The sequence below is a fragment of the Hyla sarda genome, chromosome 4, assembly GCF_029499605.1.
Source record: "Hyla sarda isolate aHylSar1 chromosome 4, aHylSar1.hap1, whole genome shotgun sequence".
Taxonomy (NCBI): Eukaryota; Metazoa; Chordata; class Amphibia; order Anura; family Hylidae; genus Hyla; species Hyla sarda.
The window spans coordinates 123,557,635-123,584,939 of NC_079192.1; the positions used below are offsets into that span (position 1 = coordinate 123,557,635).

The following is a 27,305-nucleotide window of genomic DNA, read 5'->3' on the forward strand; positions in this document are numbered from 1 at the left end:
CAGCCTTTGGCTGTCCGGGCATGCTGGGAGTTGTAGTTTTGCAACAGCTGGAGGCACCCTGGTTGGAAAACACTGCAATACAGGGCTTGTCTGAATGAGAAGTTATTCTGGTACACATCCTGCCGCCTAGTCTACATCCCTACAGCAATGAAAGGGTCTGCCATGCTTCAGAATCCCAAAGGAGCATCAAGGAAAAGCATGTTCCATAGATTCACTGAGAGACAATCCCTTGTCCCCTCCTCCCTGCCTCTCCACCTCCCTCCCTCACCATTAGACTGGTAGTTTAACACAAGCCTGCCTTAGTGTAATGGGTATCACCAGCAGCCCAGCCCATCTCCTCCTGTCTTTTCCTATATTGTCTCTCACCTGCTGGAGAGGTTTCTTCTGTACGGCAGGTTAACAGAACACTGGCACTCTTACCTGGAATTATGGAATCCACTATTGTATGAAGCAGCATGTGGCTGGTGAGGAAAAAAAAACCTATCATTCCTTTAAATGCAATTCTTCTATATAGCGTCAATGTATATTAGCTCATTTAGGCAATAGAATATATTTTGCATTAATAGCGTGAATTCTGTCTTTTGCGGTATGTTGCGTATAGCTTGTAGTAAATCTGTGAGCACATGACAGCTACTATACATGGAGGTGATGGGGGTGCACCTGTATATAGGCTTTCGCTCATGATCGCTTCCAGTACACTTGGATAAAGTATATTATTAATGTACTGGATGTAGAATGTGCATTACGCTTACATTTAGGTGGTTTATTGATTTGGCTCACGTTTTTTTTTTTTTTTTTTTTATTAGAATGTGAATACATTTTCTAATGCAGTGTTTCCCAACCAGCGTTCCTCCAGCTGTTGCAAAACTACAACTCCCAGCATGCTGGGAGTTGTAGTTTTGCAACAGCTGGAGGCACCCTGGTTGGGAAACACTGTTCTAATGGGCAAAATAGGATTATGTCTCGTAAATAAATATGCAAAGCTAAAATGTGGCATTGTCTATCCCAGGGATAAGCATCCTTTGGTAACCCAAGTGCACCTCCCACAATGAACAGTGGGATCCCACAGATGGAGTTCTGTAGATAAACCGGTCTGTGATATCCTGGAGGGATTGCTGTAAAGCAGTGTTTCCAATCCAGGTGCCTCCAGCTGTTGCAAAACTGCATCTCCCAGCATGTCCAGACAGCCTCCGGCTGTCTGGGCATACTGGGAGATGTAGTTTTGCAACAGCTGGAGGCACCCAGGATGGGAAACACTGCTGTAAAGTCTAATCATGTAGCCTGACACTAATATCATTAATATTCATACTATTACATCTACAATTGTGACTCATGTTATGCATTTTTTAACAAGTCTGCTTCCCCCCCCCCCCCCCCCCTTTCCATTAGTAAATATTAGCCGCACTTGTCCGGTTTAATTCAGCCCTTTGTAACGAAATGGAACCCTTTAAAAATTATAAAAAATACCTCAGTTATAAAAAAAAAATTTGAAATCGGCTGTTAAACGGCCGTTAGAAAATCCTATTATAGTCTATGGGATTTTTTCCAACCCGTTATCGCCCATTATTAATAACGGCCGTTATTTTGTGACGGGCGATAGTAACGGGAGAATTAGCGCATGCACAATTTTTTCCGTTCATTCGCCCGTCACAAAATAACGGGTTAAAACGGCTATTGGAAAAAATCCCATAGACTATAATAGTCTAATAGTCGATTTTCAGGGTTTTTATACCGGAGGTATTTTTTATAGCGTGAAGGCAGCCTAAGCCAATGTGGTATCGGAGCCATCAGATCATATAAGCAGGATTTCCTGGTGGAGACCCAGAGGATCCCCTTTATTATTCAAACAGTGCGAAGAGATGAATGAATTTCATGTTCCTTCATTTTCCTGCAACTGATACAATGGTGGGGGAATAGAAAAGTGTGCAGGATCAGGAGAACAATGCTGGAAAGCAAATGCTTATTTCCAATAAATGCATTGGATAGGTGTGAAGTGAAGGGAATTCCAGGGTTTTCTGCTGCCGTCTGGATTTCCAGGCTGCTGTTCTACAGAAGCTCTCATGCTGTTCTCCATGTCAGGTGCGGTAACCATGGAGAGAGCTGGAACAAAAACCACAGGGGAGGGTGGGGTATTGGATTCCAGAAGTCCTTTAAAAACATACCCTGCTCTTTCTATAAGCGTCACGCTGACATGACTTGTCTCTTCTCACCCCAACGCTGACCCTATAACTGATCCTTAGTTGGGGGATTTGGTTATTCTCTGATATTCAGCTCTAAAGCACTTCCTATCATATAGAGCAGTGGTCTCCAACCTGCGGCCCTCCAGATGTTGCAAAACTACAACTCCCAGCATGCCCGGACAGCCGTTGGCTGTCCGGGCATGCTGGGAGTTGTAGTTTTGCAACATCTGGAGGTCCGCAGGTTGAAGACCACTGATATAGAGGATGAGTAAATATAAGTAACGGGAGATGCAACGGCAGCTTAAAAAACTAATATTTCTAGGGATTTTGGCTATTTTAAGGGGTACTCCGGTGAAAACCTTTTTTCTTTTAAATCAACTGGTGGCAGAAAGTTAAACATATTTGTAAATTACTTCTATTAAAAAATATTAATCCTTCCAGTACTTATTAGCTGCTGAATGCTGCAGAGCAAATTCCTTTCTTTTTGGAACACTGATGACATCACGAGCACAGTGCTCTCTGCTGACATCTCTGTCCATTTTAGCAACCATGCATAGCATTGTTATTATTATAGTAACATCAGCAGAGAGCACTGTGCTCGTGATGTCATCAGAGAGCATTCCAAAAAGAAAAGAAATTCCTCTGTAGTATTCCGCAGCTAATAAGTACAGGAAGGATTAAGATTTTTTAATAGAATTTACAAATATGTTTAACTTTCTGCCACCAGTTGATTTAAAAGAAAAAAGGTTTTCACCGGAGTACCCCTTTAAGCGTCACGCTGACATGACTTGTCTCTTCTCACCCCAACTCTGACCCTATAACTGATCCTTAGTTGGGGATTTGGTTATTCTCTGATATTCGGCTCTAAAGCACTTACTATCATATAGAGGATGAGGAAATGTAAGAAACGGGAGATGCAACGGCAGTTTAAAAAACGAATATCTCTAGGGATTTTGGCTGTCACGTATGGGCAGGGAAACAGTGCTCGCTAAGCTCACCTGCGCCCCTGTCCCTGCCTACTTGTCCACCTATCCTAAATGATAGGCCGGCAACTGGTCGACAATCCCTTCCTAAATAAGTGAGGGGAGTCAAATGTCAACACAATAAAATACAATCCTGTCAGTTGTCAGGAGCAACAGGGAAACAAGCAACTAACAAAGACAAACTAAACATACACACATAAAGTCGGTGTCAGTCAAACCGAGTCTAGCCAGGAGTGGGAAGAGGTGCCGAATCGCTATAACCAAAGAGAAGTCAGATAGGAAGCCAGAAGTCAAGTTGACGGGTATACAAGGAAATGCTAGCTACTCAGGTAATGACTGCTTTCACAGGCATCTTCCCAGTGTCTGATGCCTGCTAATATAGGGAGATGCACATGTGGTCAATCAGTAGCTAGCCACTCAGACAGCAGGGCATAACCCAGCAACCTTGCAACAACACCTTGTCGGCACCTGTTATCCCTGCTGGTGCTGACATTGGCTATATAAGCGTCACGCTGACATGACTTGTCTCTTATCACCCCAAACTCTGACCCTGTAACTGATCCTTAGTTGGGATTTGGTTATTCTCTGATATTCAGCTCTAAAGCACTTACTATCATATTGAGGATGAGTATATGAGCATATAGAGGATAATATTTCTAGGGATTTTGGCTATATGACTTAAAGGGGTACAAATGTTTTCACATCTGGTGCCAGAAAATTATACAGATTTATAAATTACATCAGCTACTGTATGCTCCAGGAAGTTGTGTAGTTTTCAGTCTCACCACAGTGCTCTCTGCTGACACCTCTGTTCATGTCAGGAACTGCCCAGTGTAGGAGCAAATCCCCATAGCAAACCTCTCCTGCTCTGGACAGTTCCCGAGGCTAAGTTTCTACTTGTTTTTTTTGTCCTGCGTTTTTTAGTTCAGAAAAAAACGCAATAAAAAACACCAGTGCAAATTCCTGCATCTGGCGTTTTCTCTGGGTTTTTTCATTTGTATGGAAATTGCATTTTTGGCACTTTGGAAGTTTTTCCAGCCTTTCCGAGTTTGGATTTTTGGAACTTTTTGGCTGACTCCAGAGAAAATGGCTGCTGTTCCTCTTCCTGTGAATAGCCTCTTTTTTTCACAGATGAAAAAATGCCAAAGAAAAATGCCAAATACAAAACATATATGTCATTTTCAATGGCGTTTTTCACTCCCATAGACTTCTATGGGAGAAAAACGCCACGATTTTTACTAAAAAATAAAATGCCAGTGGCTCAACATGCTGTGACTTTGGAAAACCACCAAGGAACTGAAAAACGCCAAAAAAGAGGGAAAAAACGCCAATAGGATAAAAAAAAATGCAAAATGAAAAACACCAAGTGGAAAAAGAATCCTTGATTTACAACATCTGGCCGCAGCATTTTTAGTCTGAAAAAACGCCATGCAGCAGATTTGCAGTTTTTCTCTGTGTTTTTACAAAAAAAACAAGTAGAAACTTAGCCTGACATGGACAGAGGTGTCAGTAGAGAGCACTGTGGTCAGACTGGAAAGAACTACACAACTTCCTGTTGAGCATACAGCAGCTGATAAGTACTGGAGGGGTTAAGATTTCTTAATAGAAGTAATTTACAAATCTGTATAGGGGAGAGTTATTAAACTGTGTGAGAAAAAAAAATGTTGTGATTTTCCCACAGCGATCACTCACAGCTCAGCTAACGAGCACTTGGAAAGTGAAAGCTGAGCTGTGATTGGCTGCTGTAGGAAAATCACAAAAAAACATTTCTCCCTCACAGTTTGATAAATCTTGGCCAATAACTTTCTGGCACCAGTTGATTTGACTTTTTCCTCTGGTGTACCCCTTTAAAGTGAAGCTGTATCTGCTGCTAAGGCTAGGTTCAGACTACGGAATTTCCGCCTGCAATTTTGCTTTGAAATTGCAGGCGGAAATTCCGCTTTCTAAAATGCATAGTGTAGTGAATGGTTTTCCGTTCACAAATTCATACTTCGGAATTTGTGAAGCGGAATTTGTGAACGGACAATCCGCTTGGAAATTTCCGCCTGAAGAAAGGCGTTGCTCTTTCTTCAGGCGGAAATCCTCAGACACCAGAACTTGAATTTCCATGCCAGATGTTTCCAGTGCGGAAATTCTGCTATGTGCACAGCGCAGCAGAATCCCATTGAATTCAATGGGACTCTGCTGCTGCGGAATCTCAGTGCAGAATTCCAATGTGGAATTCCACATGAAAATTCTGTCGTGTGAGCATAGCCTCACTGATCACATTTTTGCAACATACCACAAAAGAGCTTGCATTAACCCTATCAACATGAAGATAGATGTAAACATTCACCCCACATATTAGATGGGGAAAAAAAAACAAGTTGAACACTTGGCGATTCAAAACCAATTAAAATCCTTTTCAGGCATACCAAATAGATTTTAAGCCAGTTTAACAGATTTCTGTCAGTCTGAAATAACCATTTCTGCAAATCGAGATTATGGGGGAGATTTATCAATAACTGGGCAGAGGAAAAATTGCCCAGTTGCCTATAGCAACGTAACACGTTGCTTCTTTCATTTTTCAGAGGTCTCTTTAACCCCTTAACGACAATGGACGTAAATGTACGTCGTGGTGACGTGGTACTTAACGCACCATGACGTACATTTAAGAATTTGCATGACCTAGTGAGTAAACTATATAAACATAATTTTTTCCTGTGTTACATAGTCTTAGCTCACCAAAAAAATGGGGGGGGGGGAGGCATTCTGATCCTGACTACTGGTATGCAGAATATTGGGTGTGGATTGTGCCAGGTCCTATAGTTCTAAAGCACCATCCTGTAGAGCTGAACCATTAACCTATACACCTGTCTCTTGCTTAGGCTCTATTATATATGCATTGTGGTTATTACAGAATCCATTGAACAATAGACTTCATCAGTGCCCAACAGACCTCATGTTCTACTAAGATGTCTGTCCAAAGAGAGACACATGTGGAAGTGAACACAGCTTAAAATGTATACACATTACCAGAACTTGTTATGTTTACCTAAGAGAGTCCAATCATAAAGAGCAATTCTTTGTATGACTTAATCCTATTAAAAAGCATCCAGGATAGAAGTGATCTCTTCTAACACATACAAGCAGAGGTCAGTTCTCTCTTTCATATCTATATCTATGACCTGTACATGGCTGTATACAGAGTGATCCCCCTAGTGGCAGCAGCGCCATGTGAAGATCTTTACACATAACACTCCTATGGAAATGGGATCAGCATTATGCTCTAAAGATATGGAGCATTAACCTCTAAAGTACTGTAGTAATTATATATTATAGCAAATTATCATGTACTAAAAATATTATTTTTATTATTGCTACTATATTCTAAACCAATAAATAATAACAGGAGCTACACATCCACTAGTGAATTCTGTCAACTTTTACCATCTACATTTTCTTACTGAAAATATATTTTCTCTGTAGTAAAGCTCCTTCATGCTTGAGCAGGAACTGCAGATTTAGCTGAAATTTCAGCGCAGCCACATTTACCAAATTCCCATAGAATGTATGCTAAATATGTGATCAAAAAAGACTTGTCCCTCCAGTAACTTAATACACTCGTGTTATCTGCTGAGTAAGTGCAGGCAAACCAATAATAGTACAAGCCATTCCGGCAAGCTAACGGACAGATTGCTGGTATTCACACAAAATTTGCTGGAATGGCAGTCAGCTCTATTGTGTAAATGTATTGCATCGACTAATGCAGAGAACAGAGGAACTGAGGATATATTCCAATGGGAGCGCAGCGAGATTCCTGCCGAGAAAGAGCAATTTTCTGCAATTTGCCCAATGGTGTCAGTAGCGGGGTCTGGTTGCTAAGTAATTATCTTAGTGTTTCTGTAATGTTATTGTGCTGATGGGATTGGTCAGAAATAGGGTAGCGCAATATTTTGGTTCTTTTTCAGTCATCTGTTTTCTATTTTAGGAAATTTACCTCATGTTGAAAGTTTTCTATTATTTTCTTTTATGTTGATGTATAGATAGATATACATTACCATAAAAGGCAACTCCATACAAACTACATATAAGCTACATCACTGCCAAACTGCTTTGTGTTCAAACATACTAAGATACTCACATACTCATTAAACTAATTATTTCAGTTCTTTAATTCTTTAAAAAAAAAAAATGGAAGTTGTTGTCATGGCAATGCCATATAAATACCACTGAACATCAATGCAATTTTGTCTAATGTCGTGTGCTGTGCCACATTGTCAGGATCCGGACTGGTAAGCGGAGAGGACACTGTAGGTGGATCCTCTGTGTCAGTGAGGCGATGGCGTGGGCCGTACCAGGGGAACGGAGTCTAAGAGGTTACTGGTTTTCACCAGAGCCCGCCACAAAGCGGGATGGACTTGCAGCGGCAGGTAACCCCCAGGTCGTTCCACCCGATAGCGACTCAACCTCACTGACAGCTAAAACAGGCGCGGTACACAAGGACTAGACGGAGGTGAGGTCAGACGTAGCAGAAGGTCAGGGCAGGCAGCGAGGTTCGTAGTCAGGGGCAACAGCAGACGGTCTGGGTACACAGGATTGGGAACACACTATAACGTTTTCACAGGGCACAAGGCAACAACATCCGGCAAGGACAGGAAACGAAAGTGGGTTTTTATATGGAATGGGAGTGATTACAACTGATTGGGCCAGGCACCAATTGGTGGTGCACTGGCCCTTTAAATTTCAGAGAGCCGGCGCGCGCGTGCCCTAGAGAGCAGGGCCGCGCGTGCGGGACAAGACAGCAGGGGAACTGGACAGGTCGCATCCCCGCCGGCGATAACAGTGCAGCGCCCCCGGTCAGCGGGTCTGACCGGGGCGCTGCACACAGAAGAACGCCGCGAGCGCTCCGGGGAGGAGCAGGGACCCGGAGCGCTCGGCGTAACACACATGTATTAAAAGTGGCAGAACTTCAGCGACTATTGCAGTGTACTGTATGGCACTGCACTGGGCTTTTACCACACTTCTACTGCTCCCTCCAGGGTATAACAGCTGTACTCTGACAGTCCATAGCTTAGAAACCTTAAACTCACCAGAGGATCCCTAGTCTCCCACTGGCTTCAAGAGATCACACCTCTCAGATTTGCAGTGAAAATCTTTCCTGAATATTTTACAATTATTTCTTAAAGGGGTACTCCACTGTCCAGCGTGGAACTAAATTTTCTGTTTTCACACTGTGGGGGGTTGCCACTCCCCCTTGTGACATCATGGCCATGCCCCTCAATGCAAGTCTATGGGAAGGGGCGTGACAGCGAGCCTGAAGGGTCACTTCATGGCATCTCTTGTTTCCTGTAACATTGGCAGCAACTAATGTTCTCAAGTGGGATTACCAGCAGGAAATACAGATACAAATCTGTGCCCATGACCATTCATTTAGCACACGTATCTCCAGTTCTGACAACGTTTGAAAATGATCCCTGCACATACCAATAGTTGCAGGTGGTTCACAAGTTTATCCCTTCAAAAGCAAAATAGAATAGCAGTGGTTAGAGGACGCGTTTCGCCCTGAGCCGTCCTCAGCTGTCTAACTCGTTTTTACTGTGACTCACAAATCTGGTGTATCTTACACTGTGTGCTCAGTCTACCCCACCTCTAAGGTGGCATTGTTAAAGGGGTATTCCGGCTTCATACATCTTATCCCCTATCCAAAGGATAGGGGATAAGATGTATGATCGCAGAGGTCCCGCTGCTGCAATGATCTCAATCTTGGTGCAGCCCCCGGCATTCTGTGTCCCTAGTGAAGTCACGCCACGCCCCCTAGTGAAGTCACACAACGCCCCTCCATAGACATGACGCAGTCACTCCCCCTATCATAGACAAGAAGGGAGGGGTGTGACTTGACATCACTAGGGGGCGAGGCCGTGATGTCATTTCCCTGTTTCGGAGGCAGTGCCCGGCACAGAATGCTGCACCGAGATTGCGGCGGTCCCCAGTGGAGGGACCCCTGTGATCATACATCTTATCCCCTATCCCAGTGTTTCTCAACCAGGGTATCTCCAGCTGTTGCAAAACTACAACTCCCAGCATGCCCAGACAGCATGACAGGCATGCTGGGAGTTGAAGTTTTGCAACAGCTGGAGGCACCCTGGTTGTGGTGAAACACTGCCCTATCCTTTGGATAGGAGATAAGATGTATAAAGACGGAATACCGCTTTAAGGACTGGGGGGGGGGGGGGGGACAATATTGTTGACAATTTTTTTGTTGTCTTTAAAAAAATAAAAATAAAAAAAGTTTAAGTCATTAATTTTTGCTTTGGTTTTGACACAATTTTGTCTGATTCTTTCTCTCCTCCGCAACTTTTTGAAAGTGTTTTACAATGGAAGTTTTGTAAGCCAGGTCTGGGCTGGTGTGGATCTGCGGTGCTTTGGAGGGGTTTGCAACTTTTTGTGCGGCAAACACACTCGACAAATCCGTTACCCCTGCAAAGCGATAACTGCATGATCTTTTGTAGCTTTTTGCTTTCAGGCAAAAGTCACACAAAAAAAAGTGTTTTGGCAGAGGCTCATACCCCAATAGGCTAGGCAGTATTCACAGGCAGCGAAATCCTTGCATATGATCCAGAAACAATCCTATACAGATATAGGTAAGGCTAAGTATCCACTTGGAAACTTAGCCTAATGGAGTTTTTGCAAAAAACTTTGCCCCAATCTGCTGCTTGTGAATGTACCGCAATATTTGCTTTAAGACTGTATTTACACACAGCATTATGTAGTGTTTTTTCTGATCTCTTCTATTTCGATATTTTAAACAATGTTTATTGTGTGTTTATTCTTTTGCCAGATATTAATTTAAAGGGGTTGTCCATCTTAATAAAAAAAAAAAATTTTAAGGCCCTAAGTGAATAAAAAAAACAACAACTGTAACTTATCTGCCCCACTGTTGCCCTGCTGACCCCCTGTTCCACCTCTGGTTGGTGCTCTAATGTTACTTCAGCAGCAGATGTCACGTGACTGCCTCAGCCAATCAGCACCCTCAGATGTCACCCTCCATACTCCGGGCTCATCATGGCTCCTGTCACTGCTGCCTGGAGTAGGGAGAGTTACCATCAAGGCCATGGATTGGCTGTGGTGGTTACATGACATCCGCTGCAGAAGTAAAACAGGAGGCAGGATGGGGAACCAGTGCAAGAACAGAGAGGAAGGCAAGTAACAGTTATTTACTTAGAGCAGTGTTTCCCAGCTAGGGTGCCTCCAGCTGTTGCAGAGCTACATCTCCCAGAATGCCCGGACAGCCGTTGGATGTTCGGGCATGCTGGGAGTTGTAGTTTTAAAACAGCTGGAGGCACCCTGGTTGAAAAACACTGCATCACAAGGTATGGTATAAGATTTAAAAATACATCAAACTTGTCTCTCTAATACACAATCCGTGGTATGCTGGGCCTTTCATACTTCATACGGTAACTCATTAAGACCATACACTCTTCTCCTCTGTGCTTTTATCTCCTCCAGTATAGCAAGCATTCGGGCCTCTCATTCTGCTCTTTCTGAGAAGGCTGTAGGGACTGGGGGATGCTCCTTTCCGGGAAGGGGCAATAGGTACTGGTGCATGTACTGGTTTAACTGTGGCTCATCGCCGAATACCCACTCTAGGAGTGGGGGTGAGCTGGGGCGTACTGTGGCCTTCTGGACCTGGGGGGTGGACTCTGGGCTAGACTGAGAAGAAGGATTGGAAAAGTGGCTTCCTCCAGCGTACTCACGTCAGACTCCTCCATATGGATCTCTGCCCAGGACACCCAGGACCGATGATGGGGCGACAGTTGCACTGGTGATGCCCCTCGGGAAGATGCCGGCGTTCTGCCATAGGGGGTTTCTGGCCAGCTGTTGTCGCTCTCTGTGGTAGTGTCTGGAGGCATTGTTCATCCAGGGTCAGCTTTTCCAGATGCTCTGCCAGCGCTGAAAAGACTTCCGCTGCTGCTACATCACGGGAGCTGGGCGCCATCTTAGGACTCAAGGGCCTCGTGGCATCTCGTGCCTCTGCCATCTTTCTCTGCTCACTAACTTCCTACAGACTGAAGAGGTCTTGTTGCACTCCGCTTCTTATACTGGTCTCCGGCAAGATGGCTGCTGACCGGAAGTTCGTCACATCCGGACGAACTCGTCAGCGCTGCATCCTCTTTGGGCACTCACCCGGCAACAGGGGGTGGCCCCTTTTGGTTCCACTTCGGACACTGAGACTTGACTTCCACGCCTAGGGGTGGGACGCTGACTTTCGCGGGACAATTTTGTGTGCTTTTCCTTGTGTTCTTTACCCCTGGAAGGTATGGTAGACATTTTGGCACGTAACATAGCTTCAGTACGAAACTTGCACATGACGGACACAGACTTCTTGCGTTCACAATAGCCAAAATAAACTTTTCTTTTCCCCCTCTTTTCACAAGCACCTTTTGACAAATGGCATTTAGACAGAGACAGTCCCGGACAAATTTGGCACATATTCTGTCGCACGAACGTGAGGTTTCTGCAATACTGGACACAGTTCAGACTGGGGGGTATTTTCATATAAGGCACACACATATACCCTGTTAGTAGGATGCAAAAAGTTCTGGTGTCGGATGGGGTAATGTGTGTATTAACCTATTCGTGAAGCCAGGGTATGGTTGACCTATATACCACCCGAGGTATACCAGCTTTACCTGTGCCAGGCATGGGGCACATAATCACTCTGACTCCAGGTTACAGTTAACTGGTATGCTTTACTGATGTAGACAGGGTGTTAAAGTCCATACAGCTCAGATAGGCACTAAGGAGATGCAGGGTGAACTTAGGAAAGCTTATCGGCTTGCTGGGACTTGTAGTTGCAATTTTATTGACTGATGCAGCCACACTTGAATTTAGTAATTGATAAACTGACTTGACTGACTACATGGACTGGACTTCAGCAGAATTCTCAATAGGTTTAGATCCTACCGTCAAACATTGACTTTAACAGACAGTGCAGGGGTTGACTTGAAGTAGAAGCATGGTTGCTGGACTAGGCCTTCTTCAGGAACACTCCGCAGACTCCTCAGACTTGTCTTCACTGTACCTCAGCTCAGCACTAAGAGCAGGAGCTCAAGAGAGAGAGATGAACCCTGACCTCACTTAATAAGGGGAACAGTTTAGAGAGATCCCATTGGGTAGATAAGTATCCTGTTCACCTTGCATACTCCCCTGACAACAAAGGTCCTTAGCAACAATACATTTCTTAAGGCAACAGTACGTATAAAATACAATATATTAACTATTATATAACATTGCATCCTTTAGTGCAATATAAAGAGTTCTAAGGACAGGGGACCCATGATGGACATTGAACAGCATCTGCCTCACAGGATGGGCAGGAGTACAGAGGAGCACGTGACTCTGTACTGGGTCACCACAAATGGGTAACATTTCTCAAGCTATCTTAGGCTTGAAATTTCTCAAGCTATCTTAGGCTGATAAATTTAGAGGCGTAGCACGTAGCTCCACGCCCCCCGTGCAACATCTGTAACGGGTCCCCCATCTACCATTACAATGACTGCGTGGACATGCACCATCTCCATGAAAGGGGTACTTCGCCCCTAGACATCTCATCCAAGGGATAGGGGATAAAATGTCTGATCGCTGGGGTCCTGCCGCTGGGGACCCCTGTGATCTCCCTGCTGCACCCGGCGTTTGTTTAGAGCATTGGGTGCAGTGTCGGAGCACCAGAGGCGTGTGACATCATGGCCGTGCCCCACTCGTGATATCACGGCCACACCCCCTCAATGCAAGTCTATGGGAGGGGGCCAAATCCTAGTGGGTGAAGCCAAATCCTAGTGGGCCTAGCCATGCACTAGATAATAGAAGATCAGGTGTGGTGTATACAAGGTGTATACAACATGCACTAGTTTATTCAACTGTTGTCTACCAATGCAGTAACAGAACACATTGTACCGTATCAAATCTGTGCTACTATACTGTTTGTGACATATACAATACTCATATATTTATAACTATTACTATAGAGTACTGTATAAGTCTCATGAATTTAACATTTTTCAATTGTGTACCCTGATAACCCACTGAGACATGATAATGCGGTAGTTTTTTTGTACAGTTGTAGGACAGATTATTAACCTTTGACCTATCACCATGAGTTGTGCATTCAAAAACCACAGTTCATCTACAGTGACAAAGTGAGGACCGACGGCAAGGGACATATTTCCTACTCCAGACTCCAGCGCAGGAAATGTCCTAGACAGGTTTCATCACTTACCAAACCAGGCCTGTTATTTATTGAATATAGCTTCCAGAAAACCTATCAGGGCCTTGTATATTTTTGGCTGAACAGGAGACTTTGTCTCGCTCACATGTATGAACGCCTCATAAACTCTGTCAATAAAAGGCAGCCAGGTCATCAAACAAGTGGAACTTGTGAACATTGGAGGGGACGAGCGTGACTATCCTTCATTTTCTACTCTGCCGCAGTAAGCATCAGTCATGAGTGCGCAAGGCAGGACCAGGAGACTCTGCAGAAGAAATTATCTGAAAATGGGAGATATTGAATTGTTTTCCTCACTAAACCAGACACACAAATTGTTTCTCCAGATGTTTCTTGGCAGCACAAAAGAAAGCTACTGAGCTAAATGCAGCTACACTAAAGGTATAGGACCAGAGAAATATGGAGCTAATAACACAGGGTCATATTATCACTTTGCTTCTATTATCTTGCTGCTATGGTGTCCTTTCTAGTAAAAACAATATTCATATTTTGCAAGATGGAAGCAGCACAAGAAAAATATTTTTATTGATATTGAATGTGAATATTATTCTGATGAAACTGTTTCCATAGCTGCTTTTAAGATCATTCAGGAATTGTGTTATGAATAGATTTCTCACATCTGGATTACTCCTACAGGAGTCTGTATAATGGAGCCAACCTCACTGACCTGTCATATGCTAGTGACATAACGTACATCAGTATAGATCCAGACCTAATAGCAATTGCTTCATCGGTGAAAATAAAGCAAACTAGAAGTGCCTAAAATATAACCTTTAATAATAATAATCAATTAAAATACCACCAAAAGGAATAAGTGAATGTGACAAAACAAAGCCAGATGTCACTGGAATCCAGATGGTGGAACCCTCCAGGTATAGGGCAATGTGATAGAGGGAACAGTACGGAAATTCCTACAATAGTGGTGTCGGGTAAGGGTAATTGCCCAGATTGCCCCGCCCTAATGCTGGCCCTGGATGCGTGGTTGCTGGACTAGGCCTCAGGCCTCCTTCAGAATCCCCTCACAGACAGAGTTCACACTTCACCAAACTGTACCACAGCAAGAGACGGAACTGAACTCTGACCCCACTATATATGGGAGCAATTTAGAGCATTCCCATTGGGCAGATAAGTCACATGGTTCACCTCTGCATACTCCCCTAACAACAAGGCTCATGACAACAGGATCTTTAAAGTAACAAGTACATAGAAAATACTCATACCTTAACCATTATATAACATTGCATTATATAGGGAATTAGAGAGAGTCCTGATGAATATGGGCCTAATACGGACATTGGAGCAGCATCTGCCACACAGGATGGGCAGGAGTACAGAAGTGCACTTTATTCTGTACTGGGTCACCACAATATCGCTATACATACAACTAAAATAGCTGCTCACCAAATCACCCCTAGCCAAATCTTAGTGTGCCTAGCCATGTACAAGATAATAGAAGCTGAGTGAAGTGTATACAAGAAAAAAACATGCACTAGCTTATTCTACTGTTGTCCACCAATGCAGTGACAGAACACATGTACTGGTGCTACAGTACTGTTTGTGACATACACAATATTCATACATTCATAACTATTAGTATAGAGTACTGCATACGTCCCATAGTCAGTGTTTAATTTTGCTGTATGCAAAAGCGTAGTGAAGTACGCCTAAAAAAGTATATATTATGGTCTGAGTTTTTGTTTTTTTTTAAATAATGTAAGATGGCATACAGCAGCATCCCTTTTAACCCCTTAAGGACTCAGGGTTTTTCCGTTTTTGCACTTTCGTTTTTTTGTCCTTACCTTTTAAAAATCATAACCCTTTAAATTTTCCACCTAAAAATCCATATTATGGCTTATTTTTTGCGTCGCCAATTCTACTTTGCAGTGACATTAGTCATTTTACCCAAAAATGCACGGCGAAACGGAAAAAAAAATCATTGTGCGACAAAATCGAAAAAAAACGCCATTTTGTAACTTTTGGGGGCTTCCGTTTCTATGCAGTGCATATTTCGGTAAAAATTACACCTTATCATTATTCTGTAGGTCCATCCGGTTAAAATGATACCCTACTTATATAGGTTTGATTTTGTCGCACTTCTGGAAAAAATCATAACTACATGCAGGAAAATTTATACCTTTAAAAATGTAATCTTCTGACCCCTATAACTTTTTTATTTTTCCACGTACAGGGCGGTATGAGGACTCATTTTTTGCGCCGTGATCTGAAGTTTTTATCGGTATGATTTTGTTTTGATCTGACTTTTTGATCACTTTTTATTCATTTTTTTAATGGTATAAAAAGTGACCAAAATACGCTTTTTTGGACTTTGGAATTTTTTTGTGCGTACGCCATTGACCGTACGGCTTAATTAATTATATATTTTTATAGTTTGGACATTTACGCATGCGGCGATACCACATATGTTTATTTTCTTTTTTTTTACACTGTTTTATTTTTTTTGTGGGAAAAGGGGGGTGATTCAAACTTTTATTAGGAAAGGGGTTAAATGACCTTTATTAACACTTTTTTTTAAAATTTTTTTTGCAATGTTATAGGTCCCATAGGGACCTATAACACTGCACACACTGATCTTATACACAGATCACAGGCGTGTATTAACACGCCTGTGATCAGCATTATCGGCGCTTGACTGCTCCTGCCTGGATCTCAGGCACGGAGCAGTCATTCGTCGATCGGACACCGAGGAGGCAGGTAAGGGCCCTCCCGGTGTCCGATCAGCTGTTCGGGACGCCGCGATTTCACCGCGGCGGTCCCGAACAGCCCGACTGAGCAGCCGGGATACTTTCAGTTTCACTTTAGAAGCGGCGGTCAGCTTTGACCGCCGCTTCTAAAGGGTTAATACCGCACATCGCCGCGATCGGCGATGTGTGGTATTAGCCACGGGTCCCGGCCGTTGATGAGCGCCGGGACCGAAGCGATATGATGCAGGATCGCGGCGCGATCCCGCTTCATATCGCGGGAGCCAGCGCAGGACGTAAATATACGTCCTGCGTCGTTAAGGGGTTAAACATCCATTAACATATACGTTTTTTCCTTAAAAAAAAAGTATATGTTCAACGGAAACAAAAACGCATTATGAGCTAGTATAGCTAGTAGATGTCCCCACATACTTTATCAGAGATCAGTGCAGGTAAGAAGGAATTGAATGGCTGTGAGCACCATTTGATGGAGCATGGTGCAGTTAATTTATTTTATTTTTTTCCTCCATTGCAGTGTCTGTATATCTCTGTATGGAAGTAGAGGCATATATAGGGACAGTGGAGGGTATTCGGGAAAAGTGGAGTAGGTGAACATCTCTTTACTCCATTAATTCATGTGGTAGAAACTGTGTACCTGCACCAAATTTATTACAGGGCATATGATAAATCTGGTGCTGATCACATTTCCTACTTACGTTCTCCACTTTGTTTGATGCTTCCTCTGCAAATTTTTGTGCAACTTTAAAATCTGTGCGACTTTATAAAATGCTGTCCACAGTCAATTTGTAAACTAAGTCAGGTCTGGAGTAGATTTGCGTTTCAGTTAGCGCAGTTGTGCCAAAAGATGCGACAAACCGAAAGGTCGCACATCACAAATCCCTGACCACTGCATGATATTACCTGAAATCACAACTTCCAACATCACTTTGGGAGAAAAAAAGTTCTATTTGATTTGTCAGAAAACTTTGTCGCAAAAACCAACTGCGACAAAACACAGCAAAAATAATAGAGTAATAAACCTACATGAAAAATCTGACTGATCAAGGATATATATAAACCAAACAAGCTATATAGCAAACTACATCAAACGACCTATAAAATCTTGCTAATAAATATATGAGACAATAACTAATATCATAATGTGAAATAATTATATTTTATTGAAGACACAAAATAGAATACAATATGATTGACCCCCCCTAAAATTACACATACACAAAAGACAAATTCCTCTAGGAGTAGTGAGGAAGCTCCTAAAGGAATCTAGGAGAAAAGCGTTGGAGTGTGAGGCAGAGGAACATCTCTGTGACAGCATCCCACATTGCTGGTCTGTATCACCATTTGGTTCACCTGTGTTTCAGTTGGTTCTCTGGTACTTTTATCATACCTATGCTATCTAGTACCTATTATTATTATTATTATTATTATTATCATACCTATGCTATATAGTACCTATTATTATTATTATTATTATTATCATACCTATGCTATATAGTACCTATTATTATTATCATACCTATGTTATATAGTACCTATTATTATTATTATCAAACCTATGTTATATAGTACCTATTATTATTATTATTATTATTATCATACCTATGCTATATAGTACCTATTATTATTATTATTATTATTATCATACCTATGCTATATAGTACCTATTATTATTATTATTATTATCATACCTATGCTATATAGTACCTATTATTATTATTACTATTATTATCATACCTGTCACGATTCGGCTGGCTGGAGGTGGATCCTCTGTGCCAGAGAGGGATTGGCGTGGACCGTGCTGGTGGACCGGTTCTAAGTTGCTACTGGTATTCACCAGAGCCCGCCGCAAAGCGGGATGGTCTTGCAGCGGCGGTAGCAACCAGGTCGTATCCACCAGCAACGGCTCAACCTCTCTGACTGCTGAAGATAGGCGCGGTACAAGGGAGTAGACAAGAGCAAGGTCGGACGTAGCAGAAGGTCAGGGCAGGCAGCAAGGATCGTAGTCAGGGGCAACGGCAGGAGGTCTGGAACACAGGCTAGGAACACACAAGGAAACGCTTTCACTGGCACAATGGCAACAAGATCCGGCGAGGGAGTGCAGGGGAAGTGAAGTATAAATAGGGAGTGCACAGGTGAACACACTAATTAAGCCAGCTGCGCCAATCAGTGGCGCAGTGGCCCTTTAAATTGCAGAGACCCGGCGCGCGCGCGCCCTAAGGAGCGGGGCCGCGCGCGCCGGGACAAGACCGACGGAGAGCGAGTCAGGTACGGGAGCCGGGATGCGCATCGCGAGCGGGCGCCTCCCGCATCGCGAATCGCATCCCGGCTGAGAGAGGTATTGCAGCGCACCCGGTCAGCAGGTCTGACCGGGGCGCTGCAAATGCGAGGATGTTGCGAGCGCTCCGGGGAGGAGCGGGGACCCGTAGCGCTCGGCGTAACAGTACCCCCCCCTTGGGTCTCCCCCTCTTCTTGGAGCCTGAGAACCTGAGGACAAGACTTTTGTCTAGGATGTTGTCCTCAGGTTCCCAGGATCTCTCTTCTGGACCACAGCCTTCCCAATCCACCAAGAAATTTTTTTTCCCTCTGACCGTCTTGGAGGCCAGAATCTCCTTCACGGAGAAGACGTCAGAAGAACCGGAAACAGGAGTGGGAGAAACAAGTTTGGGAGAGAAGCGGTTAATGATGAGTGGTTTAAGGAGAGAGACATGGAAGGCATTGGGAATACGAAGAGAAGGAGGAAGAAGGAGTTTGTAAGAGACAGGGTTAATCTGGCACAAGACTTTGAAAGGACCAAGATAGCGTGGTCCCAGTTTGTAACTGGGGACACGAAAGCGGACATATTTAGCGGAGAGCCATACCTTGTCTCCGGGAGCAAAAATGGGGGGAGTTCTTCTTTTCTTATCGGCAAACCTTTTCATGCGGGATGAAGCCTGTAAAAGAGAATTTTGGGTCTCTTTCCATATGGTGGAAAGATCACGAGTCACTTCATCCACAGCGGGCAAACCAGAGGGCAAGGGAGTAGGGAGGGGGGGGGGAAGAGGGTGACGGCCGTACACCACGAAAAATGGGGACTTAGCAGAAGATTCGGAGACTCTGAAGTTGTATGAAAATTCGGCCCATGGTAGAAGATCTGCCCAGTCATCCTGGCGGGAGGAAACAAAATGCCGTAAATAGTCACCCAGAACCTGGTTAATTCTTTCTACTTGCCCATTGGATTGGGGATGATAAGAAGAAGAGAAGTTTAATTTAATCTTGAGCTGTTTACAGAGGGCCCTCCAGAATTTAGACACGAATTGGACGCCTCTATCCGAGACGATCTGAGTGGGCAAACCGTGAAGACGAAAAATGTGTACAAAAAATTGTTTTGCCAACTGAGGCGCTGAAGGAAGACCAGGAAGAGGAATAAAATGTGCCATCTTGGAAAATCGATCAACGACCACCCAAACAACAGTGTTGCCACGGGATGGGGGTAAGTCTGTAATAAAGTCCATACCAATCAGTGACCAAGGCTGTTCGGGGACAGGCAGAGGATGAAGGAGACCAGCAGGCTTCTGGCGAGGAGTCTTATCCCGGGCACAGACAGTACAGGCCCGCACAAAATCAACAACATCCGTCTCCAGAGTCGGCCACCAATAGAAACGAGAGATGAGTTGCAAGGATTTTTTGATGCCCGCATGGCCTGCGAGGTGGGAGGAGTGTCCCCATTTGAGAATCCCGAGACGCTGGCGTGGAGAAACGAAGGTCTTCCCTGGAGGAGTTTGCCTGATGGAGGCTGGAGAAGTGGAGATCAGACAGTCAGGAGGAATGATGTGTTGCGGAGAGAGCTCTACTTCCGAGGCATCCGAGGAACGAGAGAGGGCATCGGCCCTAATGTTCTTGTCGGCAGGGCGAAAATGAATTTCAAAGTTAAAACGGGCAAAGAACAACGACCACCTGGCCTGGCGAGGGTTCAGCCGTTGGGCAGACTGGAGATAGGAGAGATTCTTGTGATCAGTGTATATGATAACTGGAAATTTTGATCCCTCCAGCAGATGCCTCCATTCCTCAAGCGCCAATTTAATGGCCAGTAGTTCTCGATCCCCGATGGAGTAGTTTCTCTCCGCCGGAGAGAAGGTCCTAGAAAAAAAAATACAAGTAACAGCATGCCCGGAAGAATTTTTTTGTAGAAGGACAGCTCCAGCTCCCACTGAGGAGGCATCTACCTCCAATAGGAAGGGTTTAGATGGGTCAGGTCTGGAGAGCACGGGAGCAGAAGAAAAGGCAGACTTGAGATGTTTAAATGCGTCTTCCGCTTGGGGAGACCAGGACTTGGGATTGGCATTTTTCTTGGTTAAAGCCACGATAGGAGCCACAATAGTGGAAAAGTGTGGAATAAATTGTCTGTAATAATTGGCGAACCCCAAAAAACGTTGGATAGCACGGAGTCCGGAGGGGCGTGGCCAATCTAAGACGGCAGAGAGTTTATCTGGGTCCATTTGTAGTCCCTGGCCAGAGACCAAGTATCCTAGGAAAGGAAGAGATTGACATTCAAACAGACATTTCTCCATTTTGGCATAAAGTTGATTGTCTCGAAGTCTCTGAAGAACCATGCGGACATGCTGGCTGTGTTCTTCTAAGTTGGCAGAAAAAATCAGAATATCGTCCAGATAAACCACAACACAGGAATATAAGAGATCACGAAAAATTTCATTAACAAAGTCTTGGAAGACGGCAGGGGCGTTGCACAGGCCAAAGGGCATGACCAGATACTCAAAGTGTCCATCTCTGGTGTTAAATGCAGTCTTCCATTCGTCCCCCTCCCTGATGCGGATGAGATTATAAGCACCTCTTAAGTCCAGTTTGGTAAAGATGTGGGCACCTTGTAGGCGATCAAAGAGTTCCGAGATAAGAGGTAGGGGGTAGCGGTTCTTTACCGTGATTTTATTAAGTCCGCGGTAATCAATGCAAGGACGTAGGGAGCCATCTTTTTTGGACACAAAAAAAAAACCAGCTCCGGCAGGAGAGGAGGATTTGCGGATAAACCCCTTTTTTAAATTTTCCTGGATGTACTCTGACATGGCAAGAGTCTCTGGAGCAGACAGAGGATAAATTCTGCCCCGGGGTGGAGTAGTACCCGGGAGGAGGTCAATAGGACAGTCATAAGGCCTGTGAGGAGGTAAAGTCTCAGCTTGCTTTTTGCAAAACACGTCAGCATAGTCCATATAAGCCTTAGGAAGACCGGTTACAGGGGGAACCACAGGGTCACGGCAGGGAGTACTGGGAACCGGTTTAAGACAGTCCTTGAAACAAGAAGTACCCCAGTTCTTGATTTCTCCTGTGGACCAATCAAGGGTTGGGGAATGGCGTTGAAGCCACGGTAATCCAAGAAGAATTTCAGAAGTGCAGTTGGAGAGGACCAAAAATTCAATTTTTTCGTGATGAGGTCCGATGCACATTAGGAGAGGTTCCGTGCGGTAACGCACGGTACAGTCCAATCTTTCATTGTTAACAGAATTGATGTAGAGGGGTCTGGCGAGACTGGTCACCGGGATGTTGAACCTGTTGATGAGAGAGGCCAAAATAAAATTTCCTGCAGATCCGGAATCCAAGAAGGCCATAGTAGAGAAGGAGAAGGTAGAGGAAGATATCCGCACAGGCACAGTAAGGCGTGGAGAAGCAGAGTTGACATCAAGAACTGTCTCACCCTTGTGCGGAGTCAGCGTACGTCTTTCCAGGCGGGGAGGACGGATAGGACAATCCTTCAAGAAGTGTTCGGTACCGGCACAGTACAGGCACAGATTCTCCATGCGGCGTCGTGTCCTCTCTTGAGGTGTCAAGCGAGACCGGTCAACTTGCATAGCCTCCACAGCGGGAGGCACAGGAACGGATTGCAGAGGACCAGAGGAGAGAGGAGCCGGGGAGAAAAAACGCCTCGTGCGAACAAAGTCCATATCCTGGCAGAGCTCCTGACGCCTTTCGGAAAAACGCATGTCAATGCGGGTGGCCAGATGAATAAGTTCATGCAGGTTAGCAGGAATTTCTCGTGCGGCCAGCACATCTTTAATGTTGCTGGATAGGCCTTTTTTAAAGGTCGCGCAGAGGGCCTCATTATTCCAGGATAATTCGGAGGCAAGAGTACGGAATTGGATGGCGTGCTCGCCAACAGAAGAATTACCCTGGACCAGGTTCAGCAGGGCAGTCTCAGCAGAAGAGGCTCGGGCAGGTTCCTCAAAGACACTTCGAATCTCCGTGAAGAAGGAGTGTACAGAGGCAGTGACTGGGTCATTGCGGTCCCAGAGCGGTGTGGCCCATGACAGAGCTTTCCCAGACAGAAGGCTGACTACGAAAGCCACCTTAGACCTTTCAGTAGGAAACTGGTCCGACATCATCTCCAAGTGCAGGGAACATTGCGAAAGAAAGCCACGGCAAAACTTAGAGTCCCCATCAAATTAATCCGGCAAGGATAATCGTAGGCCGGAAGCGGCCACTCGCTGCGGAGGAGGTGCAGGAGCTGGCGGAGGAGATGATTGCTGAAGCTGTGGTAGTAGCTGCTGTAGCATCACGGTCAGTTGAGACAGCTGGTGGCCTTGTTGCGCTATCTGTTGCGACTGCTGGGCGACCACCGTGGTGAGGTCGGCGACAACTGGCAGTGGGACTTCAGCGGGATCCATGGCCGGATCTACTGTCACGATTCGGCTGGCTGGAGGTGGATCCTCTGTGCCAGAGAGGGATTGGCGTGGACCGTGCTGGTGGACCGGTTCTAAGTTGCTACTGGTATTCACCAGAGCCCGCCGCAAAGCGGGATGGTCTTGCAGCGGCGGTAGCAACCAGGTCGTATCCACCAGCAACGGCTCAACCTCTCTGACTGCTGAAGATAGGCGCGGTACAAGGGAGTAGACAAGAGCAAGGTCGGACGTAGCAGAAGGTCAGGGCAGGCAGCAAGGATCGTAGTCAGGGGCAACGGCAGGAGGTCTGGAACACAGGCTAGGAACACACAAGGAAACGCTTTCACTGGCACAATGGCAACAAGATCCGGCGAGGGAGTGCAGGGGAAGTGAAGTATAAATAGGGAGTGCACAGGTGAACACACTAATTAAGCCAGCTGCGCCAATCAGTGGCGCAGTGGCCCTTTAAATTGCAGAGACCTGGCGCGGGCGCGCCCTAAGGAGCGGGGCCGCGCGCGCCGGGACAAGACCGACGGAGAGCGAGTCAGGTACGGGAGCCGGGATGCGCATCGCGAGCGGGCGCCTCCCGCATCGCGAATCGCATCCTGGCTGAGTGAGGTATTGCAGCGCACCCGGTCAGCAGGTCTGACCGGGGCGCTGCAAATGCGAGGATGTTGCGAGCGCTCCGGGGAGGAGCGGGGACCCGGAGCGCTCGGCGTAACAATACCTATGCTATATAGTACCTATTATTATTATTATTATCATACCTATGCTATATAGTACCTATTATTATTATTACTATTATTATCATACCTATGCTATATAGTACCTATTATTATTATTATTATTATTATCATACCTATGCTATATAGTACCTATTATTATTATTATTATCATACCTATGCTATATAGTACCTATTATTATTATTACTATTATTATCATACCTATGCTATATAGTACCTATTATTATTATTATTATCATACCTATGTTATATAGTACCTGTTGATACATAGTACTGTATTTATTTTTACTAGTAGGATTGACTTTGTCCCTTTAGTTTGAACTATTGTCATGACTGTACAGGGCACTTTATTTTATACATTAGATATACATACTGTCATTTGATTCCATTAGTGTGTTTGCTGTCCTACACTGTGTATTGAAATGGTGTTCCCCCACAAGCATATATATTTTTTTTAATATGTCTTTTGTCTATGTGTAAATTTAAGGGGGGGGGGGGGGTCCAATAATGTTGTATTCTACAGGGTGGGCCATTTATATGGATACACCTTAATAAAATGGGAATGGTTGGTAATATTAACTTCCTGTTTGTGGCACATTAGTATATGTGAGGAGGGAAACTTTTCAAGATGGGTGGTGACCATGGTGGCCATTTTGAAGTCGGCCATTTTGAATCCAACTTTTGTTTTTTCAATGGGAAGAGGGTCATGTGACACATCAAACCTATTAGGAATTTCACGAGAAAAACAATGATGTGCTTGGTTTTAATGTAAATGTATTCTTTCATTAGTTATTTACAAGTTTCTGACCACTTATAAAATGTGTTCAATGTGCTGCCCATTGTGTTGGATTGTCAATGCACCCCTCTTCTCCCACTCTTCACACACTGATAGCAACACCGCAGGAGAAATGCTAGCACAGGCTTCCAGTATCCGTATACACTGCTATATACACCGCAGGAGAAATGCTAGCACAGGCTTCCAGTATCCGTAGTTTCAGGTGCTGCATATCTCGTATCTTCACAGCATAGACAATTGCCTTCAGATGACCCCAAAGATAAAAGTCTAAGGGGGTTAGATCGGGAGACCTTGGGGGCCATTCAACTGGCCCATGATGACCAATCCACTTTCCAGGAAACTGTTCATCTAGGAATGCTCGGACCTGACACCCATAATGTGGTGGTGCACCATCTTGCTGGAAAAACTCAGGGAATGTGCCAGCTTCAGTGCATAAAGAGGGAAACACATCATCATGTAGCAATTTTACATATCCAGTGGCCTTGAGGTTTCCATTGATGAAGAATGGCCCCACTATCTTTGTACCCCATATACCACACCATACCATCAATAATTGTGTTCCAACAGTCTTGGAGGGATCTATCCAATGTGGGTTAGTGTCAGACCAATAGCGGTGGTTTTGTTTGTTAACTTCGCCATTCACATAAAAGTTTGCCTCATCACTGAACAAAATCTTCTGTGTAAACTGAGGGTCCTGTTCCAAATTTTGCCCATTCTGCAAATTCAGTGGGCCGATCTGGGTCATCCTCGTTGAGATGCTGCAGTAGCTGGAGTTTGTAAGGGTGCCATTTGTGAGTAGCTAATATCCACTGAAGGGATGTTCAACTAATGCCAATCTCCAGTGACATTCGGCGAGTGCTACGCTGTGGGCTCTTGCTGAATGAAGCGAGGACAGCCACTGATGTTTCTTCATTAGTGACAGATTTCATGTGTCCACATTTTGGCAAATCCAACACAGAACCAGTTTCACGAAACTTAGCAAGCAGTTTGCTAACTGTAGCATGGGAGATGGGTGGTCTCGTAGGGGGTCTTGCATTGAAATCTGCTGCAATCACCCGGTTACTGCGTTCACCAGACATCAACACAATTTCTATCCGCTCCTCACGTGTTAACCTCGACGACATGTCAATGGCTGTAAACAAAGAGAAACTTGTAAATAACTCATGAAAGAATAAAGTTACGTTCAAACCAAGGTGGTTTATAGGTGGTTAAAAATAATGGAGTAAAAAGTTTTATAAGTGCCCCACCAGTGACACCCCTGTACACCAGTATGAATGGTCTATATAATCTATATAACATGTAGTCCTAATATGGCCACATGCAAGATGCCACGGACGTGCACAGACATTTTGGGGGGCAGGGACTGAACTAAAAAAAAGGGCACTTCTTATAATTATTTATATAAATGTCCACATAATGATGCCAGACTGCCCAGGGCACTTATTGGAGGAATATAAAAAGGGCAGGGACTCAAGCCCCCTTTCTAGTCAACCTTTGCACATCCCTGCATGGAGCCATAGTTGGCTAATTTACATATGTCAAGGAATATATCATAATAACTATAATAAACCTTTATATCAGATCTGAGAGCGATACATGTCCTGCTAATTCCCCATTTTCATTAGGGCACCGGGGTTTAGAACACACGCCTGTTTTTCGGTTCAGTAAGAGAGGTATTTGAGCCTTTCAGCATTATTGGTTTTAGTCAGAAACAACAGCAGTATTTTTAGCCTAAAAGCCACCTGCTTGTAAAAGATGGAGAACAGGAATCTGCAAGTAATTATGTGCAGATTGGGAAAATACACTATAGATTTTTGTTGTTAAATTCGCTAGCAATAGGAAGGTCCGTAAAACGAGAGAACAAAGTTCGTAGTGTTCATTAAGCTGCCACATGCTAACATATTTATTTTACCATTAGTGTTTTAAGAGAGCGGCGAGGTGCGCTGCGATCAATAGCTAAATGTACAATGGCCATTCCCAGTGGTCAAGTAATCGTTACTTGGCTCTGTTCAGCGCACTAGTAATACTAGCTACTTTGTGAGACGTGAGGGGGGGGGGGGATCGCGGACAGTGAACCGCAATTGTCCAGACGGCGGATGTAACGGGAAAACAACCGCTCTGCGCACATGCATTAAACATGGATACTGATGCAACTGATCCTTTGAATTCCCCGTCCAAGTTTTATGCTCTATCCTCCTAAGTGAATAAACATGCGATGATTCACAGAAACGCTGACATGTTTTAAACAGCCTTTGCGATCATTTCTACATCTGGGAGCCACCAGATGTAATTGGAGAGTTGTCGGGGTTATTACTGTAAGGGTGCTTGAAAATGTAACTCAATAAAAAAAAAAAAATATATATATATATATATATATATATATATATTCATGCATGTTGTACATATGGCATTTACGTACGTCAGCCCCATGTAAACCGGTCCCATTCTGACAATCTGTCAGTAAACAAAGCAAAGTACTTCTATATTTGTCTTTTACAACCAGTGTTCCTCCAGTTGTTGCAAAACTACAACTCCCAGCATGCCCGGACAGCCGTTGGCTGTCCGGGCATGATGGGAGTTGTAGTTTTGCAACAGCTGGAGGCACACTGGTTGGAAGACACTGCTATTAATGCTTGCTATTGAGGATGCTTCTTCAGGTTATCCCACATCAAAGAAACTTTGGCAATAGTATATAGACAAAATAATATTCCTATCTGTATTTTTCAAGCTTTACAGTTACCATACAGATGCCCAGGATGCACATGTGGCTTTACTTAAAGGGGTACATCTTATCCCCTTATGCCTGATCACAGGGGACCCTTCCCCCCCATCTTTGGGCTGGCAGCGTCAAGAACGCGGAAGCTTAGAGCTTCCGTGTTTGTGATGTCAAGCCACGCCCCCTAGATTCATGTCTATTGGAGGGGGTGTGATGGCTAGTACGTAGCCCTCACGCCTCCTCCCATAGACATGAATG

General features: G+C 44.5%; 1 protein-coding gene across 2 annotated transcripts in view; it reads left to right on the top strand.

Annotated features, from left to right (window-relative positions):
* Positions 1 to 296: 296 nt before the first annotated feature.
* SEMA4B (semaphorin 4B) overlaps positions 297 to 27,305 on the top strand; it is a 284,324-nt gene continuing 257,315 nt past the window's right edge. For both annotated transcript variants that reach the window (XM_056572013.1, XM_056572014.1), the window contains exon 1: positions 297 to 464. The gene's annotated coding sequence lies outside the window, so the exon portion shown is untranslated. The remainder of the gene's footprint in view (positions 465 to 27,305) is intronic.